Genomic DNA, 12,867 nt, shown 5'->3' with positions numbered 1-12,867 from the left:
TTACTGAGTTGCCAAGTTCATCCACACTCACTGCAGGCACTTGTAATGTGCAGGGCAAGGCTGAGAAAAACGAATGACAACGGGTCAGCACAAAAAGAGCCGAGCGCCCTGGGTCTGGACGACACCTTCACGTCTGAGCAGAGTGCCTCTGGGGCTTTACAGAGCAGGTCGAGGAACTGGTCTTTACTTTGCCTTCCCCGTAAAATAAGGGGAGGCCATGCTCCATCGGGCTGGGCAGTGGGAGCAGACCCTTGCGCCCTCGCTGAGTCACTGCTGGGGCTGCCTCGTGCCAAGCTGCCACTGAGGAAGAGTAAGGGGTGTCTGCTAGAATCGAGGGGCATCCTTCCTCCTCCTGATACAACAAGGCTTCCCCGTCCAGATTCACAAGGACACAAGACTAGTCCAGAACTGACTCCTTTATTACAGAGTAGAGTCCTGATGTCTGATACCTGGTGGTGATGGTGGTTTAGTTCCTAAGTTGTGTCTGATTCTTTTGCGACCCCATGAACTGTAGCCTGCCAGGCTCCTCTGTCCATGTGCCTTCCCAGGCAAGAATACTGAAGTGGATTGCCATTTCCTCCTCCAAAGGATCATCCCAAACCAAAGATCAAACCCACATCTCTTGCACTGGCAGATGGCTTCTTTACCACTGAGCCACCAGGAAAATGAGGCAGATCCAGAACAAGAAAACAACCCATCACCTCCATTGGTCCCCCCAGCATAGAGCCTGAGGAGGGGGGTCTGGGAGGCAAGTAGAAGGTCTCTGTGGGCAGAGGAGGCTCGGAGATTCAGGCTTGGCCCTGAGCCTCACCTGCAGCCCCAACCATCAGGGCTGGTAGATGTCTCACGTCATATGCAGGCAGTAAACTTTCAGCCAGAATCATCTGGTTTTTGTTCATTCACTCCTTTCTGGGAACTTGGGGGCAGGCTGTCTGTGGGGAGAACCAGGCCCCTGCCCCACTCCGGCTGCAGACACAAAACCCGGGAAGCGGCCAAGTCTCTCAGGAGGAGAAAGAAAGGGAGGAAGCCTTGGGCACGTGCACACACATGCCCGAGTGCGGTGAGGACTGTGTGGCAGACAGAGGTCCCAGGAGTCACAAGGCCCCCAGGGCGTGTGTAAACACACACACACACACACACACACATATACGCAAATACGCATGTGAGGTGAGGACCTTGGGGCAGGCGAGATCCCAGGGAGAAGTGCTGCCGAGGCCAGCCCCCTCCGGCAGGTGAGCTCTGCTCCAAGTCACCCCCTGCCCACCAGAGGCTGGGTGCCCTATAAAGGGACCCGCTTTCTCCACTCGCCCACGGTCAGGCTTCTGTTTTCCTTCATAGGCTCCCAGACAGACACGATGCCATCAGGTTAGTTCCTTCCCACGGAGTATCCCTTGAATGGGATATTGAGAATACACAGATCTAATCTGTAACATGTTCCATGTCCACGCACGGCTTTTCATCTCTGCCTTTGAAAGGCTCTGGGATAATTTCAACCCACTTGTTTTACCCAGTCTATCAAGTGCTACTGAACCTCTCCATCTTGAGCTTTTTTATTTTTAATTTTTATAAATGTAGTTGAGTGCGCTGGCTCTTAGTTGCGGCACCCAGGGTCTTTGATGCATTGTGTAGGAGGTAGGTCTAGTTCCCTGACCAGGGGTTGGACTCATGCCCCCTGCATTGGGAATGCAGTCTTAACCACTGGACCACCAGGGATGTCCCACTTCTCCATCTTTAAACATTCTTCTTACATCCTGACTATGAAACACATTATAACCCAAAAGTTCATCATTATTCATCCCTGTACATAAGCTTTCCCTATGGTCTCTGTCTCACTGGAGAAAACTTCAGTTTACCCATCATCTCTCATTTAAACAAAATAAACCAAAACAAAAACCTTTTCAATGGAGCATCATCACCGGCTCAAAGGACATGAGTTTGAGTAAGCTCTGGGAGTTGGTGATGGACAGAGAACACTGGCGTGCTGCAGTCCATGGGGCTGCAAAGAGTGGGACACGACTGAGCAACTGAACTGAACTGAACTGACTGTCTTAAAGGCCCTGAGCTTCTGTGAAAGTGTTAGTTGCTCAGTCTATGACCTTTTGCGGTCCATAGACTGTAGTCCGCCAGGCTCCTCTGTCCATGGAATTCTCCAGGCAAGAAAGGAGGAGTGAGCAGTCATTCCCTTCTCCAGGGTATTTTCCCAACCCAGGGATTGGACCCAGGTCTCCTGAGTTGCAGGCAGATTCTTTATCATCTGAGCCACCAGGGAAGCCCATATTTGAACTTCTAAATATAATAAAAAAGAAATTAATACAACTTATAAGAGTAAAGATTTAAGTAAAAAGCCAAGCAAACTTTCTTTACAAATCCCAGACATTCCTAGAAGACTTCAGTTCAGTCGCTCAGTCGTGTATGACTCTTTGTGACCTCATGAATCGCAGCACGCCAGGCCTCCCTATCCATCACCAACTCCCGGAGTTTACTCAAACCCATGTCCATCGAGTCAGTGATGCCATCCAGCCATCTCATCCTCTGTCGTCCCCCTCTCCTCCTGCCCCCAATCCCTCCCAGCATCAGGGTCTTTTCCAATGAGTCAACTCTTCGCATGAGGTGGTCAAAGTACTGGAGTTTCAGCTTCAGCATCAGTCCTTCCAATGAACACCCAGGATTGATCTCCTTTAGGATAGACTGATTGGATCTCCTTGCAGTCCAAGGGACTCTCAAGAGTCTTCTCCAACACCACAGTTCAAAAGCATCAATTCTTCGGCACTCAGCTTTCTTCACAGTCCGACTTTCACATCCATACATGACCACTGGAAAAACCACAGCCTTGACTAGACGGACCTTTGCTGGCAAAGTAATGTCTCTGCTTTTATATATGCTATCCAGGTTGGTATTACTCCTTTCCTGCCAAGGAGTAAGCATCTTTTAATTTCATGGCTGCAATCACCATCTGCAGTGATTTTGGGGAACCCAAAAATAACATCAGTCACTGTTTCCACTGTTTCCCCATCTATTTCCCATGAAGCGATGGGACCAGATGCCATGATCTTCGTTTTCTGAATGTTGAGCTTCAAGCCAACTTTTTCACTCTCCTCCTTCACTTTCATCAAGAGGCTTTTTAGTTCCTCTTCACTTTCCTCCATAAGGGTGGTGTCATCTGCATATCTGAGGTTATTGATATTTCTCCCGGCAATCTTGATTCCAGCTTGTGCTTCTTCCAGTCCAGCGTTTCTCATGATGTACTCTGCATATAAGTTAAATAAGCTGTGACAATATACAGCCTTGATGTACTACTCCTTTTCCTACTTGGAACCAGCCTGTTGTTCCATGTCCAGTTCTAACTGTTGCTTCCCGAACTGCATACAGGTTTCTCAAGAGGCAGGTCAGGTGGTCTGGTATTCCCATCTAGTGTTTATTAAACTGTGTAAAAGTACTCTTTTACCATATCTAAAATAGAAGTAGGTGCTATGCTCAGAGAATTATAAAAAAATGCTTTTTCCTTTTTTAAAAACTATGGATGCAAACTCTGTGACATCCAGCTCCCTGGCCCCACCCTCACCCAGTATCCATGGCCCCAGCAACTCCATATCTATGTGCCCCAAACCATCAAGGTAACAAAAATGCCCACAAGTTCCCAGTGGCTCTTTAGGGAATAGGCTTCCCTGGTGGCTCAGCTGGTAAAGAATCCACCTGCAATGCGGGAGACCTGGGTTTGATCCCTGGGTTGGGAAGATCTCCTGGAGGAGGGAATGACTACCCACTCCAGTATTCTTGCTTGAAGAATCCCATGGACAGAGGAGCTTGGTGGGCTATAGTCCATGGGGTTGGTAAGAATCGGACACAACTGAGCAACTTCCATTTTTCTTTTCTTAAGGAATGGTTCTAGTTCCACTGATAACTACTCATCCAGAGGATTTCTGAGGCCATCAAGCTACCTAACGACCCAAGTGCTGACCACCTGAAGGGTCTTCCACTGCAAGCCTCCCCTCCGCCCCGAGCCCCTGCTCTGTCTGCAGCCCCACCACCACTATCTCAAGCACAGACAAACATCAAACTGGCCTCAGTCCAGTCCCTCCTGAGGCAGGTGAGGAACGCGTGTCCTGTCAGTGCCACCCCGTGATTCCTTCCGTCCTGCTGGCACCTCTGTGGGTCAGGTTTGGCTACAGACTCATGAATCCTACATCACCCATCATCCAAATGCGCCCTCCTATTCTCAGGAAAGACTAAACACCCTGGATGACTCAGACTGACTTCTGGAACAGTCACCGCAAAGCAAGACATAGTTTTTCAGAGAAAAGAGTGAAGAGGGCCCATGAGGGGAGGTGGGCACAGGAGGGTTCAACTGCACGGCCCCCATCCCCACCGCAGGCCAGGGGGACAGTGAGGCTCTCCGTCCAGGACAGCAGGACCCCGAGGCTACAGAGGAGCAAAGGGCCCAACAGACCCCAAGGAGAGAAGGGGAGGGGGAGGGCAGCTGGGACAGAGAGGTGGCTGTGCCAAAGGGCGAGGCCGGCAGCCAGGCTTCTGCCTCAAGCTCACTTCGGGGGGTGGGGGGGCAGGGGACAGGGGAGGGTCAGGCCAGGCCGCACAGGCATGGGGCCAAGCTTGCTGGCTTCTGTTTCCCACTGCGTGAAGAAGCGTTAGCTCCCATTTTAAAAGCATATACTATGCTTCTGTGTGTGTGTGTGTTGTGTGTATGTGCATGTGGGCTCAGCTGTGTCCTGCTCCTTGCAACCCCATGGACTGTAGCCCACCAGGCTCCTCTGTCCATGGGATTTTCCAGGCAAGAATACTGGAGTGGGTTGCCATTTCCTTCTCTGGGGGATATTTCTGACCCAGGGCTCAAACCCGCGGCTCCTGCATTGGCGGGCAGACTCTTTACCACTGAACCATGTGGGAAGCCCTATGCCTGCAAATGTATTTAAAAAAATACACCACTCCATGTTTAAAAACTTAATCCCCCTTGACCATGGAGGGAAAGTTACAAATGATAAAACAAACTAGTGAGGAGAAAAGTAGTGTGAGAAGTCAGGACTGATGCCCACAAGGGTGCTGGGACCTGTTACCAAGTGGATGCTGCCTACAGTGGCTAAGTACTCTGAAAGTAATAAGAGTATCCCCCTTGAATGTGGAGGTATACTTACCCAAATTATTAAATTTCAACATGGTACTGGGCAGGGGAGAGGTGAGGACGCAAAGCATAGAGGACTTGGGGGCCATAAAAATCGTCTGGAGCTTCCCTGCTGGCTCAGTGGATAAGAAATCCACCTGCAAATGCAGCAGTCATGGGTTCAACCCCCAATCCGGGAAGAACCCACATGGTGTGGAGCAACTAAACCCTTGTACACAACTATTGAACCTGCTCACCCAGACCCTGTGCACGGCAACAAGAGAAGCCACAGCAATGAGAAGCCAGCGCATCTCAACTAGAGAGTAGCCCCCACCTGCCATAACTAGAGAAAAGTTCAAGCAGCAAAGAAGACCCAGCACAGCCAAAAATATATGAATGAAAAAATTTAAAAAACCCACTCTGTATGATACCAGAATGATGGGACACATGTCCTTAGGCACTTCTCCAAACCCACAGAATTACAACACCAGGCGTGAACCCTAATTTCAACTAGGGGCTTTGGGGACCACAATCTATCAATGTAGGTTCATCAGTTCCAACAAATGCATCATCTGGTGAGGGATACTGATAACAGGGGAGGTTGTACATGCGTGGGGTAGAAGGTGTACAGGAAATCCTGTATCTTCCTCTCAACTTTGCTCTGAACCTAAAAATATGCTAAAATATAAAGTCTTTTTAAAAAATTAGCAGGGTTGTAAAAACTGAACAATATTCAATTAGTCCCCAACTCAAGCATGAAAAATCTGAAGCCAATTCTATATTAAGTTTGCAATTTTGGAATTTCCATAAGAGCCATATAATACATTTCATTAATAAAATCATGAGCAACCCACAAAAGCTCGCTCAAATCCAAACTGTAGTTGAAAAACACAACAGTGTAGCAGCAATCTGGGGATGATCATCTTGAGTAAGGTATGTCACATTTCTCATCTGTAAAACATGTTATGGCAACACTAGCCATGGGAATTTCATGTGGCGTTCAAGTTGAAGTGAGAAAGTTACACCCCAGAGTCATGAGTGACGGCACCCTCCACAATGCAATCTGAGACTGAGTGATAGGCAGAGGGGAGTTCGGGGTTCAGCAGCCTGAACCATAGGTACAGGGTCTGTGCAGAGGGGGGTCCTGGGCAGTGTGAGAGCAGCCAGAGGGAGGAGAGCCCCCAGGTGGGGTACCCATCAATGCGGAGTAGATGCGTCTGCCCCGCACAGGGTTGTGTGAGCGGGGACAACATGCACAACCCTTGTCTGTGAAGTGCTCAAACAAAAGCAACACCAGATGCTTTCCAGAGGTTTAATCAGCTGTTCTCCTTTGAAAAGCTTTTTCCTGATGCCGTCTAGCGTTCTGTGGCCCCTGGAGAAATTTCACCCACTTCAAAATGGAAATTCAACCACAAAACTCCTATATTGTGTACCCTTAAGAAGAAGATATTCAAAGCCTTAGAAAATATTCAGACCCAATCAAAAGCAAGACCCACACAAAGAGCACACTTTCAACCACACCCCTCGACACACACAAACTCCCAAGTAGGTTTCCACTTTATTTGGATTCAGGTGACTTCTAAACCAGAACCTGGAGACTGAATAAAGATGTTAAAGCATAATAAAAAAGGCCAAAATTGAGTGCAAACCCACATCAGCCATCTACTACCTGGGAGGAAGGTCTTTAACTTCAGTGAGCTCTTCAAAAACCAGGCCCGTCACCACCATAGCTGGCTTTGGGTGTCAGGGGTCTCCTCAGCCCCTTGAAATCTTTGCTCTGATGTCATGACAGTGAAGACTGCTTCCACCTCCCACCCCTAGACATTTCTCCAACCTCCTTCTCTACCCATCACTCCTCACCACCTAATACATCTGACGTGTTTGGTTCTGACCTCTCCCCACAGCAGAAATATAAGCCCCTCAAGGAGATGGGAGCTCCGTCTGCTCAGCTTCCTTCTGTGTCCCCAGAGACTGGGACGTAACTGCCCACAGTGAGGTCTCAGGCCCACTTAACTGAGTCTGTGAATTCAAGTGAATTCATTCACCCCTCCACTGGGGCTAATATCACCTACTGTATTGCAGGGTTGTTTTGAGGATTACTTAGAAATAAAAAAATAAAAGAACTTTGCCAAGGCAGAATCATGAAGAAACAGAAAATCTGAGCTGGTAAGTTGACTGACTCAGTAAGTAAAACCTCCCCGAAAACAAAAGTCTAGGGCCAGACTTTTATTGAATTCTACCAAATATTTAAGGAAGAGGTAATACCAATGACTCTCAAACTCTTCCAAAAGATAAAAGAGGAAGGAACATGCCCAAACTCATTTTAGAAGGCCAGCATCCATCACCCTGACATAAAAAACCAGACAAGAATATTTTAAGAAAAAAAATTATAGGCTAATATCCCTAATGGACATAGATGTAAAAATCCTTAACAAAATATTAGCAAATTCAACAATACATTAGACGGAACTTCCTTGGTAAAAGAGTGGATAAGAATCCATTTGCCAAAGCAGGGTACACAGGTTCAATCACTGGCCCGGGAAGATTCCCACATGCCACAGAGCTACTAAGCCTGTGAACCACAAGTACTGAACCTGTACTCTGGAGCGTGTGTGCCACAACTACTGAAGCCCATGCATCCTACAGCCCATGCTCAACAAGAGCAGCCATCACAATGAGAAGCCTGCACACCACAACTGGAGAGCAGCCTCCTCTCGAAGCAATCAGGGAGAGGCCTGTGCAGCAATGAAGACCCAGCAGAGACAAAAATAAATAAATAAGTTATTAAAAAACAAACACGCACTTCACGCACTGGCTGGCACATAGAACGCAACTCCCATTAGTTTCCGTTCAGTTTCCCAGTCAAGATAACCGGCTAACAGCTGCTGAACATTCCAGGCAGGAAACTGTGAAAGCATGGCCGAAAGATCACTGCAGGCAGTTAAAGTCCACGGGGAAGCAGGGCCTCCTGCTGCAGAGCTCCTCAGTGTACCTGAGACTGTGAGCGACTGCGAGCGTCTCCACCTACAACAAGGTCAGCGCGAAAGTCGAGAGCAGGTATAAGTTACTAACTTGACAGAGAAATTCTACACCTTCCGAATCTAAAAGGAAGAAATGAGACTTGTATTCATATGGTTTCTTTTCATCTCATTTTTCTAGTAAACCATTTTTATTGTCCACAGAAACACCGGTCAACAATGAACTGGAAAAAATTTTTTTTAATAATTTTATTTTCTTTCCTCATTTTTGGCTGTGTTGGGTCTTCGTTGCTGCTTGGGCTTTGCTGTAGTTGTGGTGAGTCGGGGCTTCTCTCTAGTTGTAGTGTGCGGGCTTCTCTTGTTGCAGAGTTCAGGCTCTAGTGCACACAGGCTTCAGTAGTTACGGCTCCGGGGCTCTAGAGCGCAGGCTCAGCAGGTTGTAGGACACAGGCTTAGCTGCTCTGAGGCATGTGGGATCTTCTTGGATCAGGGATCAAAGCCATTGTCTCCTGCACTGGCACGCGGATTCTTTACCACTGGGAAATTTTTTTTAAAGAAGAGCCTCACTTTTCACTACAACTGGGGGAGCATTGGCCAAGCATGCCTGGTGCAGTCCAGGAAGCCACAGAGAACCAGCAAAGCTCGCTCACACTGCACGTTCAAGAACTGTGGGTGGGCCAGGTTCCAGGCCAAGAGAGGATGGATTGGGGGGTGGGGTGGGTGCAGACCCAATGAAGGGAAATTCCTGGAGGTGAAGCAGAAACACTAAGACGCACAGGATGGGCACAAAATCAGGTGAAGATGAAAAACACTGCGGTTGCGGTTCCCAGGTTCTCTGTCCCCAGCGGCTCTGTGATGGTTAGGCCACCCACAGCACCCCCAGTGCCCCACATATGAGCCCCACGCACTTCATGGTCCGTATGCCTACGTCTTGTGGCAGTTTTGCAACCATTGCAGTAAATCCACATTTCCCAGAAGAACTTCACTCTTTACCCTCCTTTCTAACATGTCAGGGCCAGTGGTTCTTGGCCTGCAGGCAGGCAGACTGTGGGTCAGACCTGGCCAAGCTCCCAGAGGACATGCGGCTCCAAGGGAGGCCTTCCCCATCACCACGCTTGGGGCCACCAGCCCCTCCACCCATGGAACAGCTCCCCCAAGCAAAGACTCAAAGCCCACTCCTCTCTGTCTTCTTACCATACAGGATCATGTGTTAAATGCACAAAAGCTAAACAGCAAGAGTCTTCTGAGAAGAAATGAAATGTGTAATGTTCACTGTCTGAAAAGGTCACTGTGCTCACTTTTCCCTTCAGCTAAAGTGTTTACAGGATGTTCCGTGAGGCCGCCTGGCTCCCTTCTCTCCTGAATGAGAGGCCAGGGGAGCTGTCAGCATTTCCAGGAGACCGTCCACTGCCCACCTCAGTCGGCCATGTGGGTGTTGAGTTATCACACGCACCCATGTTTCCTTTTGGGGCATCCACACTGCTTGCCAACAACTCTACAAGAACATCCAGGACAGCAGAGCAGGACTGATATGTGGTTCAAACCCTTCTCAGTTCCCATCCGCCCCCTGGGACCCACAGAACCACTGTTGCTTCCACACAGGATGAGATGTGGGCAAAGACCCAGACCTGTAAACTACGGGGTATTTCACGCCAGCCCTTGAAAGGCCTCTCTCCTCCAGCAGAGGACCTTCCAAAGACAATCTGAAAAGCAAGCTTTTGTCTTACCAGTTATAACCATTACTTATAAACACCGAGTCTCCGGTACCGCACTGTAACCTGAGGAAGGATGCGCGACAGCCAAGTCCCTCACAGACACTCAGCCCTTACTGCAGAAAGGAAAGCAATAAAAATACTAACATGGTGTCCATAAGCTTGTTCATAGCCCAGAGGTTTTAACAAGAGAATCAGACATTTGCAGTGTTTAGCAGCTTGGAAAAATGCTACCATGTTAGATTCACTGGAAAAGGCCCTAATACTGGGCAGGACTGAGGGCAGGAGGAGAAGGCGGGGGTGGCTAGATGATGAGATGGTTAAAGGGCATCACTGACTTAATAGACATGAGTTTGAGCAAACTCTGGGAGATAGCGGAGGACAGAGGAGCCTGACATGCTGCCGTTCATGGGGTGACAGGGAGTCAGATACCACTTAGCAACTGAACAACAACTATATTAGTAATGTATATATATAACTAATGTAGTTGAGATATATATATATGTGTGTGTGTGTGTATATATATATATATATATATAAAACAAATGAGATCTACACACCTGTCCCTCAGCTACTCAGACTTACTCCAGTTCTCCTGGAGCCCAGGTCTCTCTGGTCTCTGGGTCCTCAGAGGCCAACTCTTCAGCAGCAACAGGAGCGGCTCTGTGGCCCTGCCTCAGCCCCGCAGGTGAGGGCTGCAGGCCAGTCCGTCGTCCCCTCCCTCAGGGTCTGTGCCTGCCCAGCCCTTCGCCTCCAGGGTGGTCACATCCCACCGAGACACTGCTGTGAGAAGCGTCAGGCCTGGGAGAAGAGGGATGGAGCCTATTCGAGTCAGTGGCTCTGTCTTTCTCTGGGGAACTCAGGGCCTCATTACTTTGCCACTAAAAGGGTTTCCTCCCCCATACCAGCCTGCCAGCACTTCTGCCTTCCGGAAACCCTGGGTTCTGGAAAGTGGATCTCTTTGGGGCCAGAGAGGATATTGTATTCCTGTCACATCTGGAGACTTACTTTTCTCCACACAGACAATATAAACAGCCATTGAACCCTGTCTACCTTGAGGAAACAAGCACTCCGTAATTGCTGCAAGCACGTCTCCTAGCCGAGACAAATGCATGCCTCTCTCCGCGTGTGCCAAACACACGCCAAAGCTAAAAAGCACATGAGCTCCTTCGTTTCCCCCAAATAACTATCCCCTCCCTTGTCACTCTCTCTCCCCTACCCTTAAAACCGGCATGATGGGAAAGGAATTTCTTCCACAAATAATGGTGGGAAAGTGGATCTCCATATGCAAAAGGAGGAAGTTGGGCCCTTATCTTGAACTACTTAAAAATATTAACCCCAAATGAATTAAAGACCTAAAATTAAAACACAAAACTCTATACAAGAATTCAAGAAGAAAACACAGGGGAAAAGCGGCATGACATTGGATTGGACAAGGACTCCTGAATATGATACCAAAAGTGCAGGAAACAAAATAAAAATGGACAAATTTGACTACATCAAACTTAAAAATTTTGTGCATCAAAAAAGTCAACCAACAATCAACAGGGTAAAAAGTCAACCTAATGGAATGGGAAAATATATTTGCATATCATATATGTGGTCAGGAGTTAATATTCAGGAACAAAAAAAAATCACATAATCCAACTAAAATCTAGGCAAAGGACTTAAAACAGACATTTCTCAAAATATATATATATACAAATGGTCAACAGGGACATGAAAAGATGTTCCCCATCACTAATCATCAGGGAATGTAAATCAGAACCACAATGAGATACCCCCCTCACAGCCACGAGGATGCCTATTACAAAACAAAACAAAATGAAACAAAACAGAAAGTAACAAGGGCTGGCGGGGATATAGAGAATCTGGCAGCTTTGTGCACTGTTGGTGGGGTTGTAAAATGTGCAAGAGCTATGGAAAAATGTATGGGAGTTCCTTAAAAAGTTATAAGCAGAACTACCAAATGAGCAGCAATCGCATTTCTAAGTGTGTATCCAGGAGAACTGAAAGCAGGGTCTCAAAGGAATATTTGAACAGACACGTTCTCAGTAGCATCAAGCACAATAGCCAACAGGTAAAAGCAATACAAACATCTATTGACAGATGACAGATTAACTGTCACTGAACCCCTCAGGGAATACCAACCACACAGCCTTAAAAAGGAAAGTCTGACACATGCCTCAACATGTATACACTCTGATTTTGTGCTCAGTGAGACTAGTCCATCACCAAGAGACAAATATGGTGTGATTTCCCTTATGTTAGATATCTAGTGTAGAGAAGCCCACAGGCAGAGAAAGCAGAACCCTGGCTGCCAGGGCCTGGTGGGGAGGAGCCGGGAGACGCTGACTGCCGGACACAGAGATTCCCTTCGGGAGGATGAATATGTTCCGGAGGTCTGATTCACAGCAATGTAAATACACCTAACACTGCTGAACCACACACTAAAAATGGCCATAGTGGTAAATTCTATGTGCTTCTAGTCACAACGTTTAAGAGAAACACCATGACACACTCGGCAGAGCAGAAGTTAGAGCCCCATCAGCTCAGCCCCGCGCTGGGTGCCCAGGTGAAGCTGCAGTCTGGCTGCAGACTCCCCATCTCTATAAATGAGGGAGTAAATAACATGTGTCCTAAGATGCTGGCCTGAAGCTTACAGGAGAACTGCCAACACAGAAGACCTGCATAGCTGGAGGGTGGCCCCACCCGCAGGGGCTGCATCTGTGTATCACATCATCAGAGCTGCCCCTGGCCCCATGAAGGAGAGGCTCCCTGAGCCGAGTCCCTTCCACTCCAGGTGACCTGCCAGGAGTCCTCATGGGAAGGGCTGTGATCCCCACTCTGCTCACGAGGAACCTGGCTGGAGCAGGGCTGTTGTTGTTCAGTTGCTAAGTCTTGTCTGACTCTGAGGCCACGAACTGCAGCAAGCCAGGCTTCCCTGTTCTTCACCATCTCCCAGAGAAATTGTGGTTGTATTCCCCTTACCAGTGAAAACTCTACATGATGTCCATTCCAGTGTGAGAGCCCCTAAAACCCTGTGACCTCCTGTCCTTCACAG

At 48.2% G+C, this 12,867-nt stretch overlaps 1 protein-coding gene across 1 annotated transcript in view; it reads right to left on the bottom strand.

Moving 5' to 3' along the window:
• Positions 1–12,867, bottom strand: part of LIMS1 (LIM zinc finger domain containing 1) — an 81,356-nt gene that overhangs the window by 54,226 nt on the left and 14,263 nt on the right. The window lies entirely within an intron of this gene.

This window comes from Muntiacus reevesi, chromosome 3 (genome assembly GCF_963930625.1).
Source record: "Muntiacus reevesi chromosome 3, mMunRee1.1, whole genome shotgun sequence".
Taxonomy (NCBI): domain Eukaryota; kingdom Metazoa; phylum Chordata; class Mammalia; order Artiodactyla; family Cervidae; genus Muntiacus; species Muntiacus reevesi.
The sequence above is the reverse complement of the archived record's forward strand: the minus strand, read 5'-3'. Positions and strand labels throughout refer to the sequence as shown.